Below are 22822 nucleotides of genomic sequence, written 5' to 3' on the forward strand. Positions count from 1 at the left end.
GTCTTTTTTGCACCTGCATCACCTTGTTGGCTCTTATTTAATTTGTGATCTATTATGACTACCAGGTCCTTTTTAGCATTACTACTGCCTAGCCAGTAATTCCCCATGTTGTAGTTGTGTGTTTGATTTTTTTTCCTTTCTAATTGTAGTACTTTGCACTTGTCTTTATTGAATTTCATCATGTTGATTTCAGACCAGTTCACCAATGTCACGGGCACTTTGAATTCTAATCCAGTCCTCCAAAGTACTTGCAACTTCTTTCTCAACATGGTGTTATCTGCAAGTTTTATAACCATACTCTCCATTATCCAAATCATTTATATATATATATATATATATATATATATATATATATATATATATATATATATATATATATATATATATATATATATATATATATATATATTTCCCCAGTTTGACAGTGAACCATTGATAACTATTCTTTGAGTATGGTCTTTCAACTAGTTGTGCACCCACCTCATAGTAATTTCATCCAGACCACATTTCCCTAGTTTGCTTCTGAGAATGTCATGTGGGAATGTGTCAAAAGCCTTAGTAAAATCAAGATATATCACGTCTACAGCTGCCTCCTTTACCCCCACCATCCACCAGGCCAGTAACCCTGTCAAAGAAGGAAATTAGGTTGGTTTGGCATATGTTCTTGACAAATCCATGTTGGCTATTACTTATAACCCTATTATCCTCTAGCTGCTTACAAATTGGTGTTTAATAATTTGTTCCAGTATTTTTTTCAGGTATTGAAGTTATTCTGACTGGTCTATAATTCCCCAGGTCCTCTTTATTCCCCTTTTTAAAGATGAGTATCTTTGAATGTATATACTTTTTCTTCTCTCTCCTAGTTTCTATTTTACCACACCATAAAAACTCATTCAACTGAAAATATAAAGTAAAGAATTCAGCATTTGTACTGCTCCATTCAGTTTATCTGCCTCATTAATTTCTGGTAGCAACAATTTCATTTGGCTGGAAGAAATCTAATAATGGATCATTTGAATAGGGAAATAATTTTAAAGGTACCAGGGTAGTTTTTGGCCAATTCAAAGACTTCAGCAGTGAAAATGAAAAACATCAAGTTCAACAAGATTTTCCTATTAAACAAAACAGACAATATAAACTATATTTTGAAATGGACCAAATCCTAATTAATGGCCCAATCCCACATCATTGAAAGTAAAGGGAGTTTTGGAAAACAACAAAAAAGGAGTAGACTCAGGCACTAAAATAACACACGCATACTGTGGTGATGCTAGGTGCTGTAAAAAAAAAAAAGACTTTAAAACAATTTAATGTTTTAGCTTCCCACTTCCTCAAGGAACATCTAAAATAATGTAATGTATGCTTATGGTATTTCTATTAGAAACTGCAAGTGGCCATAAACACTGTTGTAGCAATGCATCTAAATATGAGATTGCAAAAGAGTATGGTCTAGCAGGAATTCAAGAGTTGAGTGCTGCCATTTCACATATTTTATTGCAAAGAAATGAAGTTGTAGCATTTTAATAGCTGGAAAACCACTCATTTCAACAATTATATGTCTAAAAAACAAGATTTGCATACAGTAGCCTGATCCAAAATTAAGCTGTTCTGGCATCAAAGCTGAACATATTGTAAAATGATTAAAACACATTAATGCTGGTTTATAAATGATTTTATGTAGGAAATGGTGGCCAGAATAGGAGATTTTGGTCAACAGAAAACACTTGCTGCCAACAGGTTTACCAAATAAGGCCCTGACCTTGCATACTGGTACACAGCCCTTTGGGGGCCTAGGGTCTGTATTAAATAATGTATTATAGAGTTTTTTGTGTTTGTGTGTGTGTATATATATATATATATATAATTTTATTATTCATATGGCACTATAGGGAGGCGGTGTGGTTCCCTGGTGCCCCGGAGAGGGACAAGCTCCGCCAGACACCAGAGTGGGCGGAGCCAGAGCACTTCAAGCCCGCCCCCCCCAGAGGGTCAGTGGCCGGACAGGAAGTAAGTATAAAAGCCCAACCCCAGAGCTCACTCGTGAGGCAGCCGCTGGAGAGGCCAGACGCCTATGGCCGAGCTTCTGCTGGGGAGACTCCAGCAACCAGCAGTGGACCTGGAGACTGGCCTGACCGGCCAATATTCAACATGGATCAGCATGTGGGAGGGTTGCCGAGCCTACCCCTTGCCAGCTACCCAGAAGAGTCGCTGAGCCTACCCCTCGCCAGCTACCTCGAGGATCCAATGGTGATCGACCCCCTTGAGGACACCACCTTGACCCAGGTACCTCCAGAGGGGGAGTTGGGAAGTAGCCCAGGGGCAGCTGACCCGAGTCTGGCTGTGACACAGCCGGAACCCATGTCAGTGTGTTGTGGCCGGGATCCCCACTGACACAGCAGGGGGTCTTTGGCCGCTGCTAGGGCCCCAGGCTGGGATGCAGTGGAGTGGGAAGGCCTGCGTCCCCCCTGCCACCCAACGCATGGGTGGCAGTCTCCCCTCTCCCAGGCCGCTTGGAGGTGTGCTATTTACCTGTGTTTGCTCAGCCCCTGCCTAAGGGCCTGAGCTGTGACTCTTTACTGCCCCACCCTGACCCAGGGCCTGGGCTTGTTATCTGCTAATTGTTACCTGTGTGTGCTCAGCCCCTGCCGGACGGCTTGAGCCAGGACTCCTGCGGTCCAACCGATTCCCCAAGGAGCCGTGCAAGGACTAAGGGAGGCGGTGTGGTTCCCTGCCTCCCCAGAGAGGGACAAATCCTCTCTACAGGCACCATAGCATGTTAGATACTTTACAGCTATATAGAAAGAAAAGTACCCAGGGGGGGGGGAAACCCTGTTGTATTCCTTTTATATAATTAGTAAATTCATTTAGATTATATTTCATTTTCATGTATCTCATACTCTAGGACAGGGGTGGCCAACTTACTGACCCGCTGAGCTGCATAGAACAATCTTCAGAAGTTCGAGAGCCGGGGCACACCTAATGGGGCTCGGGGCTTCCGCCTCACCCCTGCTGAAGCCCCAAGCCCTGGCAGGTGCGCCATGTGGGGCTGAAGCCCTGAGACCCCCTCCCTGCTGGGGAGAAGCCCCTACCCCACCACCCCACTGCAAGACAGAGGTCCTGAGCTCTCCCTCCACCCCCCGTCTGGTAGGTGGAGAATGGGAGGGCATGTAGGGGGCTCCGCAAGCTGCACTTTAACGATAAAAGCCGCATGTGGCTCACGAGCCACAGTTTGGCCATCCCTGCTCTAGAAACATCACATTCATTGGAAACGCTGTACCTAGCACAATAGGGCACTTAGGGCTCTTAAGTGCTACAGCAATACAAATAAAAAAAAATTAATAATCCTTACAGTGCATAAAGTTAAACACATGCATAAGTCTTTGCAGAATCAGGCCCATATTTCTGTACATTTCCTTGGCCTGTCCTGGCCACGCTTTTTGATGTTTAGGTTGTTTGTTTTAGTTATGAAATTCTCTTGGTACTTATTTTTTTTTCTAGTGTAGAGACCATTTATTGTAGCAATCTTAACTTTTAACAAGTTGCATTGGGATATAATATAAAAATAAGTAAAAAAATCAGTCTATCCTTTATCATGAAGATGATGATGACGATGAATATATCTAATGATATTTTAATTTGCTTTCTAATCAGAAGATATTACTGGCCTTGGGCAAGTGGCATTTTGCAAAGTTAACCTAATATATTCTGTCTTTTAGAAGCCACAAACTTATTTACTTTGTTTTAACTCTGCAAAAGTGTTGAATAGATAAAATGTACAGTAAATCAATGGAATACTTCTTTGTAAGCTGTTGTAGCAGAACAACTGAGTGTCTATTCTTGTTGAGCCCTCATTAAAGCAAAGAGGATACCACCATTTCACTTGAACTGATCAAATTGATTTTAGATTGAGGCGCTAATTAATAAAGTAACATGAGAGATCCTCTGAAAGTTGAGCTCTTGGGGAATGGGAGCCAGATGTTCTTCTGATGAATAGAAGAAAATGTAACAATTTCAGATTTTCATGCCTATTGTTTTATCCTCAGCTGCTGAGTATGTAACAATAAAGTCAAGTACGTAAGACAGTATTGGCATTCCCTCCAAAGCTAGATTTTTGGAGTATTCAGTGGCATATTCAGTATCATATTAATTCATATACTGCTTCTGCACTTTAGGGATTTATAGTTAAACAATCCAGCACACCATGGATCTGCATTGCATATAGGGTGACCAGATGTCCCGATTTTATAGGGACAGTCCCGATTTTTGGGTCTTTTTCTTATATAGGCTCCTATTACACACACACACACACACACACACACACACACAGTCCTGATTTTTCACATTTGCTGTCTGGTCATCCTAATTACATATTGTACTGAATATATGACTTAAAGTAGGAGTTTTCAGCCTGTAAAAAGTACAGCATATGCACTCTGGATAAATGGTCCATAGGGTGAAGAAGAGGGCAGAATGTTGCTTGTATTATTGTATAAAGGTTTATTAGTGCACCACAAATTGAATATAGCATGATTTTAGTAAACAACATTTTGTTCTCTTAGTCAAGGGATCTTGGTGTAAGTGGGCACAACTCCTATTACTTTAGTGAGTCATGCATTCACTCACTTACACAAGGGCTGATTTTTGTCCAAGGTTTTATGAAAATATTCTGCTTTTCCAAAGCCTTCTAGTTAACCAGATAATCCTTAAAGGTAAACTGCAAAACTAAAATTAAAATAGGCACACCCAATATGTTCAGAATGCCTCCATTATTCAGACTCCAAAAGGCACACAGCACAAAACAATTAATATCAGTGAAGCTGTTCTTGAGAAGATGCATGATGGGAAGTCATTAGTCAGCCATGAAGTGCCAGAGGATTTCAGAGAAGAGGGGGGGAAATTTCAGAAATAGGGAAGTTAAATGTTTTTCTGTGCTGAATGCCTGAACAGCCTGGTTACTATTCAGAACATAAATTTTTCCTTAACTTGATTTTCATTGTAGCCTTTCTGTTCCTCTTTAAAATGGAATTGTATGCAGTCGCAAACCCTATTATAGTTTAAAGCTTAAAACAGATATAGAATTAATGAGAAATAAGGTGGATAATTTTCATGTTTTAAATCTACTAATTAGATTGTATGGCATCACCTGCCATTTAAAGAGAGGGAACAGCTCATTAAAGATGTGTTGATTATGACTAAGATTCAAAAACTACATAATTTTTAAAAATTGCTTAGAAAGTTAATCAAATCCATCCCCATTCACATAGGCAATTATAATAACAAATGCAAGGTAGGCAGGTAAAATAATATTCCCTGGCAAGGACATTATCCTCCTCATGGTAAAAAGGGTGTCCTGAGTTTTGAATTATATATATATAGTTAAATCCTACATGGAGTTTTACTGGCCAGAACTGACTCCTCACAGTCACTTGCTCTGCCTTAAAGAGCTGTACATGCTTTCAGCCCAAGTCAGGTTTTGAAAATCACTGGATACCTTTCTTCTGGGGCATATGCTGCCCAGTCCTTTTCCCCATGGGATTACGTCTGCCTTTATGTGCATAAAAGTAGGGCTACCATATGTCCGGATTTCCCCGGACATGTCCGGCTTTTCGATCTATAAATAGCCGTCCCGGGGGGATTTTTAAAAATCTAAAAATGTCCGGGATTTCCCCCCAGTCGGCTATTTATAGATAGAAAAGCGGCGGCCAAGCGCCACTGGGCACCCAAAGCCCCTTCCCGGCTCCCCCCATCCCCTGCAGCCTTACCATGCTGTCCGGCCCGCAGCTGTCTTCCCCCTCCTCCCCTCCCCTGAACACTCCGCCCCCCTGCTCCTCCCCCTCCCCTGCTTCCCGCGAATCAGATCTTCGCGGGAAGTCTGAAAAGAAGCAGGGGCAGGTGGGAGGCAGCAGCAGGTAAGCTGGGGCGGGGGGGGGCGCGAGGAGGAGAGCTCCAGGGAGGCGCGGCCTTGGCCGAGCGGCTCCCTCCGGCCCGGGCCGAGCGGCGGCCGGCTGCCCCAGCGGCTCCGGCCCAGCTCGGGCCCCAGCACCCCCAGCCCGGACCCGGCCCGGCTCGGGCCCCAGCACCCCCAGCCCGGACCCGGCCCGGCTCGGGCCCCAGCAGTGCCGGCCCGGCTCGGACCCCAGCACCCCCAGCCCGGACCCGGCCTCGGCCCGGCTCGGGCCCCAGCAGCGCCGGCCCGGCTCGGGCCCCAGCACCCCCGGCCCGGATCAGGCCCCAGCAGCGCCGGCCGAGCACCTCCGGCCCGGCCCCAAGCCCCACAACCCCGGCCGGAGCTCCGGCCGGAGCGCAGCCCGATTCCTGGGCTCTTTAAAGCCGGCCCTGGTCAGGGGACAGGGAGGGGGGGTTGGATGGGTCGGGAGTTTGGGGGGGGGCTGTCAGGGGGGCAAGGGTGTGGAGAGGGGTTGGGACAGTCAGGGACAGGGAGCGGGGGGGGTTAGATGGGTCTGGGGGGGCTGTCAGGGGGGCAGGGGTGTGGAGAGGGATTGGGACAGTCAGGGACAGGGAGCAGGGGGGGTTAGATGGGTCTGGGGTTCTGGGGGGGCTGTCAGGGGGCAGGGGTGTGGAGAGGGGTCGAGGCAGGCAGGTAGCAGAGGGGGTTGGATGGGTCAGGAGTTCTGGGGGTCCTGTCGGGGGCGGGGAGCAGTTGGATAGGGCATGGGAGTCCCCGGGGGTCTGTCTGGGGGTGGGGGTGTGAATATGGGGTGGGGGTGTGGATAAGGGTCGGGGCAGTCAGGGGACAGGTAGGGTCGTAGAGTGTTCTCAGGAGGGGGCAGTCAGGGGACAAGAAGCAGGGCGGCTTAGATAGGCGGTGGGGTCCTAGGGGGCAGTTAGTGGCAGGGGTCCCAGGAGGGGGCAGTCAGGGGACAAGGAGCGGGGGGGGGTTGGGGGTTCTGAGGGGGGCAATCAGGGGGTGGGAAGTGGGAGGGAGTGGATGGGGGTGGGGCAGGGGCGGGGCTAGAGCGGGGCTCCTCCCCCCCCCCAGTGTCCTCTTTTTTGCTTGTGGAAATATGGTAACCCTAATAAAAGGAGGGGGGGGAAAGAAGATAGAGGAAGGTCCTTTCCTTCTGTCAACAATGAAAAAAGATTCCTTCATTGTGCATAGGAGATTGGAGGAATGCTAGAATCAGTGGCTGCTGATTCTATCCTTAACAATCACTGTGGTCTCTCGCTTATTGGCCTACCCAGCCCCCTACACTGGTTAGGGCATACGATGCCATTAGCAGCATGTGCTAGCCAGCAGATGGTAGGTATGAAGTATATAGCTGCTTAGAACAGCAAAGTGTGTCCCACATTGTAGTATCTGATAGCTGTTGCTGCACTTCTCTGAATGGGATTTGGCCCTATTACTGCCTGCGTTTTGAAAGCATCCGTTACTGTAGTATAAGCATATGGCTAAAGGGGAATAGAGGAGACAGTCAACAGCAGGCTGCAGGGCAATTTAGCATGTTGCTTGAGGTACAGCATGGACTAGGAATTGAACTGTCTTTTCTGATGCAGCCACTTTTTGTATTTGTCTAGATCATGCCCCACTAGCAATTCCTCCAATCTTTTTATTTTATTTTATTGGTCCCTGTTTCCCAGTGGATGAGGTGGCAAAGTGGAAATGGCCCCAAAGCCACAGATTTTTCAGTGTGAGTGGGGAAGATCTTTACCAGAATTTTTAGTGACTAGACAGTCCACAAGAAAAAAAAAAAAAAAACTGGTATGTGGGACAGAAGCTCTTGTTTGTACCAGGATGTGAGATCAGCGACCCAGGCGAGAAGTGGGGAATTCCTCCCAGTAAAACAAGGCCTTCAAAGCACTGTTTGAAAGCTCTGTTGTGGGGCCAGAGAAACTGCATGTCAGGCACTGTAATAAAACCTGTCTGCCCTGGGACACAATCTGTACAGGAAATTTTTTAAATCAAATCAATCTGGGTAGCTCAGGCACTTGAACTATGTATTTACTAGATAAACATTCACAACAGATTAGAACACAAAATATTTTATTTCGTGTTATTTTTCGCAAATTTGTTTGTTGGTTTTACTGGTTTTACAAGAAAGTGTGCTCCATGGGAAGGCATGCTCTGCATTTATGCTAACTTCACTGAGGAACCCTTACTGACTTATGTGTTTACCTCACATACAAATAAAGCACATCCAGATTTGAACTCTGTCTCTTGGATTCTGTTGAAAAAAACCCTACGAATTTTGGCCTGGACTTCATGATATTTTTTGGCTTATATAGACTTTTTAGCTGCATGCATCATTTTTTCTGGAATGCTTAACCTGGTTATATCAATCATAAAAACACAAGATATCAGGTGCAGTACTGCTTAGCAAGTTCATAGCTCTGAGCATTGGCCTGCTAAACCCAGGGTTGTGAGTTCAATCCTTGAGGGGGGCCATTTGGGGATTTAGTTGGGGATTGGTCCTGCTTTGAGCAGCAGGTTGGACTAGATGGCCTCCTGAGGTCCCTTCCAACCCTGATATTCTGTGATTTGTCACTCTTGCCCCCCTTCCCTCCTCCGTCTGTTTGAGCTCTTCTACTCGTATGTCTCTGCAAAGGCCCCGATCTTGATTTAGATCTGCTAGTATAATCTTTGTAGCGCACCATTGGTTTCGTGCCACATGGGTGCTGGGTTCTGTGTTAATGGATCCCAATGCAGGTCCTGAAATTGTAAGCTCTGTGTGTGACCGATATGGCAACTTCCTGCAATATCCTTGAAAAACCTTATTGTATTAAGTTTATGTAGTATTGTGGGCTGGGATTGTATGTAACCTTTCTAGGGGGGAGATGTGATAGATAATGCAACCCCATGAAGTATCATTGGGGTTCATTGTTTTAAATGAATGATTTTTTATATGATTATGTTCTACTGCATTGTGGACAGCTACCACAGCTCCTCCAGAAGCTAAAAGCAGTGGTTGGTGATTAAGGCAAATCAGCTAGGTTTAACCCCTCCTCCCCCTTTTTCTTTTTCTATTAGTCAGCATGTTGCCTAGCACATCTTAGGGTGCTCAGTGAGTACATAATAATATTTAATAAAATATAATGATTGGGGAGTTGTTATTTGAGGGAATTCCTATATGATTCTACATCAGTTTAGGAAACTCAGTAGTAGGAGCACAAGAATTTCTGATTCCAATGCCATTTTCAGTCTGCTAGACCATACTATTGACTATTCTCTCACAGCAGGGCGTGGGGGAAGCTTGCATTATCTCTGGCCATGTTCTGTAGCTAAACAAATGACTTGAGTCTCCAAGACTGCCAAGCCAGCAGCATTCACAATAGTAAAATGCACATTAAAAGAGTAAATAATTGGGGGGGGGGCGGAATACATCCATGAAAACTGTAACCAATACAAAAGGAATTGGGCTAGATTCTGCTCTCATTTGTAGTCAATGGAGTTGCTCCATATGTAGGCTGATTAAACTTGGAGAGAATTTGGTCCATGTTTTCAAAGGAATGTAACCTAGTATACTCTGACATCAATTAGAATCAGCCCCTTAATATCTGAATAAATAATACAAACTTGTTGCAGCAACCTGGATGTTTACACATCTTTTGTGAGTTTTATTAGCTCAGTAAAAAAAGCTAATATGAATAGCTTTTGATTCTTTGTTGAGGAGTGTCACTGTGGGTGCTCCACTTTAGGTGTCTTGATGCCCTGCACTTCTAATCGGAGATTTGTAGTAGCGGTGCCCCGGTTAGCCACACATGCGCAGCCGCCATCTCTGAGCGGTTACCTAGCGTGCGCAACCAACCGTCTCCCGGTTCCTTCTCTACCGCCTTTGGCTTGGGTCGGAGTGACAGCAGCACCCCTTATAACATTATATAATTCAATTATTTTCGTTTTTTTCCCAGCTAGTAGCCTCTCATTCCTTTATTTTATATCTCCTCTATTTTATATCTTCTTTAAAACAAATATTTTAATAGTTGTCCACATTCCCCTTCCCCATCCCGCCTCCCAGGTGGGTACCCATGAAAGACAAAAGAGGGACAAGAATGGGATTATTCCCATTTCTCATTCGAAATAAATATTCCTTCAGGCATGCCCAGCTCTTCTGGCTTTAAACGCTGCTTGACCTGCAGACTCTCTATATTGTTCTCCAGTTGCCATGCGCAGTGTGTCCATTGCTTAGGGGAGACAAATGCTGCTCAAAAGTGTCCCCACTGCAAAAAATTGACCATTAGGACAAGGAAGGTTAGGGATCTCCAGTTGAAACTCCTGATGGTGGAGAAATCCCTCAGACCAGCCTCTGACCCTGAGTCCAGGACGCCTCCTGGCCAACGGTCGCCAGCAGCAGTGTCTGACAGGGGCTCTACCTCAAAAACGGCTACTAAGGAGTCTGCTCCTAAAGAGGCTGCGAAAAAGCAGTCTCGTTCTTCACCACAGCAAGATTCGCCTCCAAAAAAAAGATCTCCAACTGCAAAATCTGCCCCGGTATGACGGCACTGAGAGCGCCGGACTGTGAGGCACCGGGAACGTCCAGTACCGAGACTTCCCGAGGAGCTAAAGATCCGGTGCAGGCTAGCTCTCCTGGTGCTCTGTGCATTAAAACCAAGCCTTCCAGCTCAGCACCGAGTAGCGCAATGGTGCCACCTGCTGCTCCTACACAATGCACAAGTCAGCGGCACTGACAGCTCTCACCCAGATTCCCAGCCAGAGCATGCTGCCGTCCTCAGTACCGAGCCTCCTGGTGCCACAGCAATTCATCAGGCAGGTGGACCTCCTGGTTGCTTCAACACCTGGGACCGACAGTACCACAGCCAGCCCGGGACCAAGCCTGGTTTCTACTCTCACTATCTCAGCCCCTCCTCTCTCCAGCAATGAGGAAGAAAAGGATGAAGCAAGGATGTACACCCCTCACCATTCCTCACCTAAACCGGGACCCTCTCAGAACCACACATCTGTGGACACACGAGACTGGCAAGCTCCACCATTAGTATCATCTCCCATGGCCTTTCCATCTAACTGGGCATACTGGGACCCGTGGGCATTATATAGGGCCCAGGAGCTCAGGCCCCCCAACCTACCTAAATCCAGAACAACTCAATCCCCTTCACCTCCTGCCCCAGCTCCCTCTGAAGCGATAGATGAGGAAGTAGAGAAACCGGAGGACGCACCTGGGGTGATACCCACCCACATTTCATCTTTGTCGCCGGGTGAAACAATAATGCTACCCCCCCACACCTCGGTGAATGATTTCAAATCCTTCCCCAGGACCTCTTCAAACGAGTAGCTGAATCCCTGGACATCTCACTAGCAGAGCTACGAGAGACCCAGCACAAACTCACAGATATACTTCAGGCATCCCCATCAGCGAAGATTGTACTATTAATACAGCCATAATGGATTGTACTATTAATACAGCCATAACGGATCTGGCAAAAATAATCTGGCAGACACCTACCATAGCCCCACCTTCTTGTAAGAGATCCAACAAGATGTATTATGTGCCTGCGAAAGGGGCCAAGTTTTTATTCGCCCACCCTACCCCAAAGGCATTGGTGGTAGAAGCAGTTAATCAAAGGGAAAAGCAACATCAATCTAGAACCACCCCTTATGACAAGGACTGGAAAAGACTAAACCTTTTCGGACAGAAAGCCTACTCATTGGCTGTCTTCCAATTCCGCATAGCCAACTATTCGGCCTTACTAGCCAAATACGCACACAACCTGTTCTCTCAAATGTCAACGTTTATTAAACAGCTCCCAGACGACAAAATGGAACAATATAAGGCTAACATCACGGACGGGCTTCTCTTGATTCTGCAGACACGGCAGCACATTCAATCGCTACGTCCGTCATCATGCATCGTGCTTCCTGGCTACATCTGTCTGGGTTTCTGAAGGAAGTTCAAGCCACAGTCAAGGACTTATCTTTTGAAGGCCAAAAACTGTTTGCAGATGCATCTTTGCACATCTCAAAGGGCTCCCGGGTGACCTTGAAGACACTTGGAATCTTTTCCCCTGCAAACAAAAAGAAACAGGGCAGATTTTACAACCAATAATTCTGCACCGCCCCATACACTCAACCTCAACGACACTGTGACCAACACCGCAAACAAAGGCAGATGACACGCCAGCAGCCCCAAGATCAGCCTTCCATGTCTCAACTATCTACTGCCAGGCAAACATTTTGAAGCATTGGTCAAGGACACGAGAATCCCACATTCCCTAATTCCGGATTTACATCTTATCTCCAGCCCATTTGGAGACTGTCACCATACTACCCAGTTTGGAAGACCATCACTACAGACAAATGAGTTCTGGAAATTATCCAAAAGGGTTACTTCATCCCCTTCACCTCTATTCTACCTACCCACCCCTCTTCCCTGTCCCTCCTCAGGGACCCCTCTCATAAGCATGTGTTACAGCAGGAAATAAACCATCTCCTACAGTTAGGTGCAGTGGAACCCATACCAGCTCAACACAGGGGAAAAGGGTTTTATTCCCATTATTTTCCCACTCAGAAAAAAACCAGGGGGTGGAGGCCCATCCTGGATTTACGAAAACTCAATAAGTTCATGAGACCACAACGTTTTAAAATGGTGAGCCTATCCACAATAATTCCAGCATTGGAGAAAGGAGATTGGCTCTCAGCCCTCGACCTACAAGACACTTACTTTCATGTTACCATCTATGCAGCACACAGACGATTCCTGCGATTCACCCTAGGGAAACAACATTTCCAATACAGAGTGCTTCCTTTTGGCCTGTCCACCACCCCAAGGATGTTTTCCAAGATTCTCGCCGTCGTGGCTGCTCACCTCCGCAGGCAGAGGGTGATGATTTTTCCGTATTTAGACGACTGCCTTCTAAAGGCACCAATGCAACAGGCAGCAACCAACACCACTCACACCGCAATAACCCTTTTTACGGCCCTGGGCTTACAAATAAATCTTCAGAAGTCCACCATGATACCTACCCAAGAGTTGGAGCTTAAAGGAGCACATTTCGACTGTCTCACCTCAACAGCGAGACTACCTTAACGTTTCCTCACCTTAACCAATCTACTTACAACAGTGGGACAGCCCACAAACATCCGCCAGAATGTGCTTACAACTCTTGGGGCACATGGCAGCTACAGCGTTTGTTGTAAAATATGCCAGGCTCCCCATGAGATGTTTACAGGCCTGGGTCCACACTGTCTATATTCCACACAGGCATTCCCTCAGCAGACATCTCACAATGCCCTGCAGAGTAAAGGACTTGCTCACATGGTGAACACAACCTACAAACATCTGCTCAGGTGTCTCCTTCCTACCAAAAGCTCCAACTGTAACGATCACCACGGACGCTTCCCTGGTGGGATGAGGGGCACACTTACATGACAATACCATCTAGGGTCACTGGTCCCTAGAGGAATCCAATCTTCACATAAACTTACTGGAGCTAAGGGCAGTTCTAAATGCTTGCTAGCACTTTCTTCCTCTAATTTGCAACAAGACCGTCAAGATTCTCATGGACAATTTAACAACCGTGTTCTATATAAACCACAGCCGGGGGGCTCAATCATAGCCCCTCTGTACAGAAACAGTTCACCTCTGGCAATGATGCATCACCAACATAGACATTCTGGCATCCTATCTGCCCAGACACCAGAACGCAACAGCGGATCAACTAAGCAGAGATTTTTCCCAAACCCATGAGTGGGAGATGGATCCCGGAATCCTCAAAGTCATATTCAAACAATGGAGATTCCCCACCATAGTCCTCTTCGCTACTGCCCACAATGCCAAGTGCCCACTGTACTGCTCCCGAGCCAGGCTGGGGCACAACTCATGGGGCAACGCCTTCCTTCTGAAATGGGAAGCTCCACTACTGTATGCCTTCCCTCCAATCCTACTGCTGAGCCGTGCCCTTCACAAGATCAAGCAAGACAAATCCAGGGTCATTCTCATTGCACCAACATGGGCAAGACAAACATGGTTTCCATACCTGAGACAGATGGCTGTGAAACCACCACAAACCCTTCCCCTAGTACCTCATCTACTGACACAGGATGCTGGATGCATCCGTCACCCCAACGTTGTCGTACTCCACCTCAAGGCCTGGTTACTCCATGGATGAAATGGCTCGAGACAGACTGTTCTAATGAAGTACAAGACATACTACTGAACAGCCAGAGGCTAACCACGAGAAAGACATACATGTGTAAGTGGAGCCGATTCTGTTCTTGGTGCCAAGACAAACAGATTATTCCACAGTTGGCCCTACTACTCCGTATTCTCGACTATATACTGGCACTTAAAAAAATCTGGGTTATCCACCAGCTCACTCAGGGTACACCTAGCTGCCATCACCTCCTTCCACAACAAGGTGTTACCATATTTGCCCATCCATTGACTAAACTCTTCCTTAAGAGTATAGAAAATACCTATCCCACACTCGGAGACCTGACCTGCATGTGGGATCTCAACCTTGTTCTCCATACTCTCATGGGCAAACCGTTTGAACCACTCACAACCTGTTCGTTGTTACACCTATCTATGAAGGTGGCCTTCCTAGTAGCCATCACGTTAGCAAGAAGGGTGGGAGAACTAGGTGCCCTAATGGCACACCCACCTTATACCACATTTCTCAAAGATAAAGTAATCCTACGACCAGACCCTAAATTCATACCCAAGGTCGCCTCACCGTTCCATTTAAATCAGCCCATTTACTTATCGTATTTTTTCCGAAACCACATGATGACAGCAGGGAGGCCTCCCTTTACACACTAGATGCCTGCAGAGTATGAATTCCTGTTTTTTTCTCTACAAGTAGAGGACCTTCCAGTGTGAAACCTCATAGTGTTAGCTTTTTATATCCTTTGAAATTTCAATGTAATTTTTGTTTGTTTTTTCCTGATAATGGGAAACCAAAAGTAATCTAATATGGATAGATATAACAGCATGATATGGGTGAAATTCTGGACTCAGTGAAGTCAATGGCAAAGCAATGGGAGGCAAAATTACATTACAGGGCTAAAACCATCTGAAGACCCTATAATGTTTTTGAAATATCACATACAGTCTGAAACAAGAGTTCGGTCTATTTGATTAAATGTACAAGAAGTTATTATTCAAAAGTGATTATAGATTAGCAAGTAGTGCTAGCAACAATCTGTGAGACACTGTACAAAATCAAAAACAATTTGAAGATGCATAATACTAGAAATAAGACTTTATAGATGGTAGGATAGCCAGAGATCATAAGATAATAAAATCTCAAATATGCAAAAAGGAACAAAAGAATATTTTAAAAGACACAGTACTCTTCTTATTAAAAGCAATACTTTACATTTTATTCAGGGTTCCTTACACTTACTCATTTTGAGTGGCTTGATAATGAGTGACAGCTGGTCTATATAGCTGTGTCATTTTTTATGGGCAAGTCCATGATCCACAGCTAGCTGTCATATTGCTTGTTTTATAGAAAGGTATCTGTACCAGCTGCTAAGTGTATTGCAGGGGGTGGGAATAGAAATTGGATCCACAAAGCATTTCCTCTTCAAATTAGTATCTCCACTCTCTACAGATTAGTGTTCCAGTGATGCTGCAAGAGCCTGTTAGCTTGTTTCATTATAAGCCCCACTTTTCAATGTTTAATACTAGATATTGGCAGCTGCAAATCACATCTGTCTGAAATGTGTTTTATAAGTTGTAAGCCTGGATGCGATTTTATTTTTGGTTTTATATACACATTAGTTCAAACCTGTTTAACCTCTTTTGATTTATAAAACACCGAAACAATATATTTTTCCCAGGCTTTCATATGCTTTTGATCAAATTCATGACAAAAATGATCTTAACAGTTTTAAAGTATTGTTTGTTTAAAAAAATCCCACAGAAAGTACTCTATACCATCCCCATTTCAGATCATTGTGATTTGGCATTTAATAATAAATGATTTGTCCTTGTCAAGATACTGCATGTATACATATGTTCTCTGGTAATATAACAATCCATCTTCTAGCTGATTACACGGTCACACATTTTTACCTAAATAAACTACACCCCATCTTCATCCAGACTAGGACAACCTATTTTCTGCTGTGTCTCATTCCAAATCCACTTGTATTGATTCCAACCTTAGTGCATAATAATGAGCTCATCTGGGCCATGGTCTTAAATAAAGTATTTGGGCTGGTTGAAAAATTTCTCTCAAAACTTGTCAACAGAAAACTGGGTTTTCAACAAAATAAAAAGTTGCCTCATTTCCTCAATTTTTTTATTTTTTTCAAAGGAAAATGGAAACCCTGAAAACCAAAAATTTCTATAGAAAGCTGTCAACACTAACAAAACTTTGGGTTTTGGTTTTTCAATGAAAAGATGATATTTTCAGTGGAAAATTTCAACAAGAATATTATTTCTTTTTGTCACGATTTTCCCTGGGGGGAGGGGAGGAAACCCATTTTCCAACCAGCCCTGTAAAAAAATGTTTTGACCTTTTGTAAAGCCTTCTGGCGTCTCTTGTTTTCAAGTTTGAGGGACTCAGTCTTTCATACACAGAAAGCAAAGTAAGCAGTTCCTTCAGGCCCTGTTCATTTGAGTGTCCTGCATCTGATACAAGTTCTGCGCTTCATTTGCCAGGCTTGGAAGTGGGATGAGAAAGCAAGGAAAAAATCTCATTGCCAAACCCCACTCATTGTTCTAAAGTCTCTGATAAATATAGTTGTCAAAAGCAGGATAGTAGGCTAGATAGAGCAGTGTTCTAAACTAGGTAGAGAAAAATTATGTACTGAGGTCCAGATTTTCAAAAGTGCTCAGCAACTTGCAGCTCCCATTGGTCTCAATTGTGTGTGCTCAGTACTTTTGAAAATCTGGCCCATAATCTACAAAGAGTGCTCTCCAAATTAACCAATGCTGAGGGTATTACAAGTGATTTGGAGCCGGATCCTGCAAGGTACTAAGCTCCTCCTGAGAGGAACTAAAGTCCAGATCCTCTAAAGGTTTTAGGTGCCTAACTCCCATTGAAATCAATTGGAGTTAGGTGCCTAAATACCTTTGAGGATCTGAGCCTAAGTACCATTAACTACAGTGGGATTTGAAGGTACGCAGCATCTCTCAGGAGGTGCTCAGTGCCTCGTATGATCTGGTCCTTAAACACTATGAAAACTGTAGAATAAAAAAGTTAAACAATAGAGGGCCTGATTCTCCCCTGGTATAAATCAGCTTCACTGACAGCAGTGGAGGTATGCTGATTTACACTAGCTGAGGATTTGTCCCAGGAAATGTATCAGTTGTGTATAAATAGTTCTATAAAAGTAAACAGGCATTGAAACTAAGTTATTGGGCAAAAAAGTGATTAATTAAATCACATAAAATAACAGATGTACAGCAAACAAATGATGAAGGCTTTTTTCCACCTCCTAAGATCTTTAATAAAAATGTTCAGATAGCAGACTTTTTGTATCCTGTTGAAAAAAATATGAACATAAGAATGGCCATACTGAGTTAGACCAAAGGCCCATCTTGCCTAGTATCCTGTCTTCCAACAGCGGCCAATACCAGGTGCCCCAAAGGTAATGAACAGAACAGGCAATTACCAAGTGATCCATCCCCTGCTGCCCACTCTCAGCCTCTGGCAAACAGAGGCTAGGGAAACCATCCCTGCCCATCTTGGCTAATAGCCATTGATAGACATATCCTCCATGAATTTATCTAGTTCTTTTTTTAACCCTGTTATAGTCTTGGCCTTCACAACATCCTCTAGCAAAGACTTCCACAGGTTTGTACATTCATGGTTTTAAATGCCTTCTTGTATCTTTGACCCAGATGGGAAACAGCTAAAATCTGTTTTGTCAATCTGATTTTCATGACCAAATTAGGAATGTCTTTTGATTTCTTTCTTTTCAGTTCTGCTCTGAATGACTTAGTTTTACTAAGGAGGGTCTGATCTTGCATCCTGAAAGTCAACAGGAGATTTAACATTGATTTTAGGGGAGACAGCAGTGGTCCTATATGGCCAGATTTTTACAAGTATGTGGTATCCAGCAACCACCATTAAAAACAAAGGGATTTGCAGTCTGCCAAGCGCTTTTGAAAATCTGGCCAATAATGCTTAAATAACCCCCTTCTCCCCCCCAATTAGCTAGACACTGATTATCCCCATGTAGCGCCCCCTCTCCACCCGGTTACCTTCTTTAATGCCAATCTGTTTACAGGTTTTGATGGACAGGTCTGGGTTCTTCTGGATCCCACTACCAGGGCCGGCTCCAGGCACCAGCCTGGCAAGCAGGTACTTGGGGTGGCCGCTCTGGAGAGGGGCGGAACATCCAGGTATTCGGCGGCAATTCGGCGGACGGTCCCTCACTCCCACTGGGAGCAAAGGACCTCCCACCGAATTGCCGCCAGCGATCGCAATTGCGATCGCGGCTTTTTTTTTTTTTTTTTTTGGCTGCTTGGGGCGGCCAAAACCCTGGAGCCGGCCCTGCCCACTACCCACTCAGCAGGGTGTATTGTCTTTATTTTTTCCTATGAATTTATTTGGCGGTGCCCCCACCCCTCTCGCTCCTTCCTGGCAGGGTCACCAGGGCAGCTTGGGAGGAAAATTCTAACCACAGGGTAATCCCCACTTACTTGCCAGGTAGTTGGAGACTTCCAAGAAATAACACAAACACATACAATATAGTCAACACAATAATTATATTAAACAGGAGACAAATCTAACATAACAGGGTAAAACACTATTTTTAGGTTCACCAGTGCTCATGCTGCTAATAACTGTGACTTTCCCCAGTCACGTGACTTGATGTAGCAAATGTAAGATTAGTGTCCCGTTGGTACACGTACTTTGTTGGGGCCCTTGATGACCTATGACCACAAAATTCTCTGCAGTGGTTTAGCAGTGTGGCTGACGAGGTTCAGTACAGCCCAAAGGACTCACAAGTGGGAGAAGGTGGTAAATCCCTCCATGGGTTTAATATGCATCCGGTTATAAAATCCCCAAACCCTCACTCCCTGGCTTGAGGACACAGTTCAGGAAGTAGGGGGTCCCCAAAACAAATTCCCTGACTGACTAACTAAAAGATGGTGCACTCACAAACGCCATGAATGATCCTCAGGTTCAGAGATACCTCTGGACTCCTCAGTCACTGCAGAGGGGCTGATCTCTGCTGGCAGGGATCCTCTTCAGGCAGGAGTCAGGCTGCTTCGGTCCCAGGATTTCCCCTCACCACAAAGGGGTGCAGGGCTCAAGGTGCAGATTACACAACTGTACTAAAATTCGAACTGTAGGCTCCTAGCCCAGCGTCCAGACACACACACACAGCAGGCAGCAGCCCTGAACTAGCAAACAGAGCAGAGCTGACCATGTGGTGACTGGTCTCACCTAGGGAGCTGGAGGGCTAACTTAGCCTGGCTGGGGAAGTTTCCCAACAAAACTCTACAAACTGGGAATCATCAGTGGAGAAGGAAAAGCCCAGCTGAGGGATCTTGCTTTCAGGTCCCTAGAGGCCAATTCTCAGGGGGAACCCTGCATGCAGGCCAGCTCCTCACACAGCCAGTGCTGCCCTTGCCCTGGCTGGCTCCAGATGGACTCAAAAATGGCTTCTCCCCTTTCCTGAACTCCCTGGGAGGGGCATCTGACTCCCTATTGGTTGCCAGGCAGACTCTGCATTTGCCTTGGCGCCCCCTCCCTACCAGCGACAGTGTGCCTCTCCCTGAGCTGCCAGCAGACAGAGCCCCGGGAATCTAGGTAATCTCCTTGGGGGTTACACCCACTTATGTATACATCTGTAGGAGGGAAAGATATCCATTGCAAACTCTATGAAGTTGAGTTTTCTTTCCCATTCTCCACTTAGAGTGGAGTTCTTTATGCTGGCAGCAAGGAACTGGAAACCTCTGGAGCCACAGGCCACAAAGGAAATCCAAAGATCTCAGGGATGCAGTGAAGAGAGGCAGCCCAGCATGGCTCACTCAGAAGCCATGATGTCATTGTCTGCTTCTCCTTTCCTGCCCGCTATCCAGTCCCACCAGCGTGCTCCCACTCAAATGGCATAAGCTTAAGGGGAACATCCAGCCCCAGTTTGGGTCTATGTAGTGCTTAACACTTTATTGGGTAACTTAAGCTGTAAATATGACTTCATCTTTTCTTTCTTTCTGCCTGGAAAGGTTCTTAATATGTTCAAATGCATTCTAGTTAGTGTTGGCCCTCGAAACAACTTCTTTTTGTCAACAGTCAGACACATACTTCTTTGGTGATCATGGCTCCATGGTGGTTCCAGTCAGAAGTTTTTAAAATGCTTAAATGGAACATGTTCCTCACCTAATGTGAAGATTTTATTTATAACCAGGCACCTCCAGCTGAATGGATTCCAGTTTCATTTAGACACATGTGTCCTCAACAATTCTGTGTCCAAATATTACCTTCAGAGTAACACTAGTGTTGTGTGGGTGGGGTTTGGAATTCTAAGCCAAGTGAGTACTAAGACATGGCTTGGGAAGTGAGAATGCCAATTTATATCACCGTGGCGACCAAAGAACTATCTGATGGTGATGACCCTTAGTCACTTCTGACCTCGGCCAGATTTTAAGCATGGCTGCCCTCATTTTTCCCTTCAGTCTCTTTGTAAAAATGAAAATAGGGGACACAAATAGCCCCAAATTGATACTATAGATTGAAGCTGGAAGGGACACCCCTAGTTAAAGGTGCCTAACAGTTCTCTTTATAAGATCCTAGTTTCATTTCTTTATGACTTTGCCAAACTGTAATCGTTCAGGGCTGAAATTTGTAGTGTCTCCCCACCCCAAATAGCTGGGGTGCAGGCAGCCATGCTCCTATGAGGGGTTGCTCTCACTGCACCAGCCATGGAAGAGGGGGGCACTGGGAGAGTGCTGATTACCCAAGTCAGGGAGAGGCGGGGAACTTTTGTTTTGTTTTCCCTTATTTTACTTCTGCTTGGTCCTCACCCTCAGGAAAAAAAGAAGCGACTGCAGGGGCTGAGGAAGTAGTGGGGTAAGTATTTTCCTCATAAGTGTCTCAGCTGCGGGAGGGAGAAGACTGGAGACTGGCAGTCTAGCTTCTCTGGTGCTCCTCTTTTGTCTCTTCAGTGCCAGGACAGCCTTCTGAAGTAATGGTGTGGGGGTCTGTGTTGTCCAAGCTTCCATTTCCTCCTCCTTCAGACTCTTTTTCTCTTCAAGGTGTGTGGGGAAAGAAACCCCTGTTTGGAAGTGGTCAAGATGGGAGGAGAATGTATTTTAATACTCTTAGGGCCTCTAACTTTTTCGGCACAATTTTGTACCTGGCTGTAAATAACTTGCCTACAATTTTCATCCTACAACAATTTGTGTGTGAAATTGGTAGCACAGAGACATCTGCACAATTTGCTGCAGGCTCAGTTATTTGTAGGCACAAAATTACTCCTGCAAAATCCTCATCATTCCTGGGGACAGTGAAATAGTGCCAGTTGCTCCTCTATGGAAGCCACCCTGCATCTGTGCATTGGCAGTAGTCCTGAAAGAATGCCTTTGTAAGGACAGCTTGTCCCTTGGGTTACTGTGAGGTGGAACACACAGGGTCCTGCTCTCGCTGAAAGCAATCGGAGTTTTGCCATTGATTTTAATGGGAACAGAAAAGATGGAAGGCAAGTCTTGTTGCTAAAGAACTGTTGTGCAGCTCAGGAGATCTATGTTCTACTGCCACAGACTTCCTGCTTGACCTGAGCAAGTCACTCTATCACTTTGCCTCATTTCTCCATCTGCAAAATGAGTATAACAGTTTTTCTTGTCTCTGTCTTATCTAATTAGATCGTAAGCTCTGCAGGACAGAGACTGTCTCCTACTGTGTGTTTATATGGTGCCTATGACAATGTGGGTTGGGTGCTGTAGGTGCTACTCTGGTGTCAATAATAATAACTGGGCCTTAACACACTGAATATGGCAATTAAAAACAAACACACGATTAACCACTAAATATCACCTGACACAAAAATAATAGCACTAAGATACAATTTCACTCTCATCCACACATACTAAAAGGAAGGAAGAAACTCCAGTGCAATTGCAGTTTTTTAGAGTGGGGCCTCTGGGTGCTACTGCAGTATAAATATGAAATTATAGCATTCCCACAGCAGAACAGCCACAATAATTTACATGTAAGAGAAAACTAAAATACTCTCTAGGAGTAGTTTTTAGGGGGTAAAAAAATGCATGGTTAGAACATGATCCAAACTAAAGCACTCTTAGTTATTTCCCTGAGGACTGTAATTCATTGGATGTAACAAATACTGCTGCTTCCAAATCCTAGGAATCATCAGCTTTCTGACATGAAATGAATATTAACCAAGTTCACTTATGTTGTTCTTTAAATGTCAAAACAGTTGTGCAGTTCAAACAATACTAGGACATTTTATAAAGGGCCCAAAGGAAGAGCATCCTATGTCTCCAGAGAGAATATTCTTTAATTTAAACTATAAAATAGACAAGTTTAATACCTTATGCTCTTTTTTCCATAGGCCAAATCATATCACTTTATAGTGGAAAGCCCTCAGAAGTGGTGTCATGAGGAATGAGACTATGTGGAATGATCTCCACTTACTGCTCTTCCCTGTACGCAAGCTCCGTATGGTGCTTTGGTCAAGGAAACCGCATATCCTATACATATACTTTCATGGCCCAATTTCCAAGGGAAAAATGAGGATTCAGTAATGCTGCTGGGTTCATGGGACTGTGCTGCATGGGAGCAAGGAGCTGCCTCTAGCCAGAGTTGATGTGGAGGCACAAGGCCTCTCTGTGGGAGGCCCTGGTCTCCTGCAGATCCCTGGGACTCCACAGGGGCTCTGTGTAGACCCTGTAGCCTATTCCGCATAGAAGGGTAAAACTCACCCCTCACC

The sequence above is a fragment of the Emys orbicularis genome, chromosome 3 (assembly GCF_028017835.1).
Source record: "Emys orbicularis isolate rEmyOrb1 chromosome 3, rEmyOrb1.hap1, whole genome shotgun sequence".
Lineage (NCBI taxonomy): Eukaryota > Metazoa > Chordata > Testudines > Emydidae > Emys > Emys orbicularis.